At 37.5% G+C, this 1,840-nt stretch overlaps 1 pseudogene; it reads right to left on the reverse strand.

Annotated features, from left to right (window-relative positions):
* Window positions 1-809: 809 nt before the first annotated feature.
* Window positions 810-1,522, reverse strand: LOC132395148 (uncharacterized; annotated as a pseudogene).
* Window positions 1,523-1,840: the final 318 nt, after the last annotated feature.

Consider the following 1,840-nt stretch of genomic DNA (forward strand, 5'->3'; position numbering starts at 1 on the left):
CTTTTTTCCACAGTGCCGGATAACATTCAGAGCTTTCTTTCTACAACCAAAAGTCTTGCTGTGATTTTTTTGAGCCTCAGATCCAGCTCAAAGTCATTTTGTAGCAAGACCAGTTCTCATCTCCATCAGTCCTGCAAATTTCCAAATACAAATGTTCAAGAATGGATTTTTAACCAATCTTGAATTTGGATTGAGAGAAGATCCTGAAATCTCTCTGACATGCAACTTACCCAAGTGGGTACAGTATAATTGAAGATTATCATCTGGTATTCTTTCTTTGTCTTCCTCCTCAGAGAGGCTGGGCAAATGTTGCACTTACACAGGGTTAACTTGTACAGAAATGTGGAGATGGCTGAATTGACTTTGATATGATTCACTTCATTTCCTTGTAATTAAGACTGATTTCATTAAACCTTGTGAAAAGTTCTGACAAATAAGCAATGTTATTCTTAATATTTTTGAGTTGATTACTGAAAGAAGCATTTGGATCTTCAAAGAATTTTATCAGAGTTTCAAAGAGTGCATAGAAGTGTCTAAGGCAGTTTCCTTTTAAAAGCCATCTGACGTCTGAGAGCAACATCATGTTCAACCTATTCATCTTTCTCAATACAAAGCTCTTGAAATGGTCGAGAACTGAGAACACCAGACTTGATTTTATTTACTGCTATGATGACAGTGTTTAATGATTTGTGCAGCTGATCACTTGGGTTTTTTTGCAACAAGGTATCTGTGAATTACACAGTGAATGGTAAATATGCTAGGTTCTGCTTTTCTCAAGAAGGTAACAATCCCACTGTAGTGTCCTGTCATTAATGGTACCCATCTATTGCACAAGCAAGAATGTTGGTGAGTGGAATGTCCTTCTCTTTGAAGAGCTTCTCAACAACCTGAAATATTGACTGCCCCTTCATATCTGTTTCTAGTTCCCTTGCAAATATCAACTCTTGAACCATGTTTTCATCTTTTATGAAGCAAATGTAACCAAGAACCAAAGATTCATTGTCTGGCAAAGTTAATTCATCCAACTGCCGAGCAAATTCTGTTGTCCCAAGTATGTTGCTATTCATCTTTAAACAGAGTTGTCACTGAGCGGAATCAATTTAATTTTTTGGCCTGGTGACTTATGTAAAATCATACCTAAAACCTCCCTTACTGCTGGCAGAATCGGTGGTAAAGGGCTTTCCCGATTTAGCAATGAGCAATTAAATGTATGTAGTACACAAATCATCTCTGTTTTGATGTGAAGTGCTGGCAAACCTGTTCAGAAGTGTTTTCATTTTCTGAAAGTTTTCATAAAATGACTGACGATAAGCGAAGTTCCTGTTTTCTTTAACAATGAATTTTCTTCAAATGTTCAAGGAGCCTGGACAGTTTCATTGCCTCATTTGAAAAAAAAAACTTTTTCACACAGCAGACACATTGGGGGCTGTTGGTTGTTTGATGCTGGTATAAATCCATATTTCAGATGCTCCACATTATACTGTCTATACTTTTTCATTTGGTCTACTTCTACTATTTTCATTGTGGATTACTGACCATGGTCAATCGCCTATTGTTTATGTCCACCTTCAAGTGCTGTCATCATATCTCGGACAAAACCTGACTCTCTGCTTGAAGGTACTTAAAGTGGAGAAGCAATATCTCAATTTGGGCATAGGCTAGAGAAATGCAATCAAGTCCATCCGAAAGGGCAGATTTTGAACTTTATCCCTTTGAATTCCACACCTAATTCAGAGGAATTGCGTCACTGTGTGGGAATCATACAAGTGAACACTGTACTACAGTAGTGAATGGCAAGGGCCAGGACTTGAAATAATTTAATTTCTTCAGTCCGGATTTC

The sequence above is a fragment of the Hypanus sabinus genome, chromosome 6 (genome assembly GCF_030144855.1).
Source record: "Hypanus sabinus isolate sHypSab1 chromosome 6, sHypSab1.hap1, whole genome shotgun sequence".
NCBI lineage: Eukaryota > Metazoa > Chordata > Chondrichthyes > Myliobatiformes > Dasyatidae > Hypanus > Hypanus sabinus.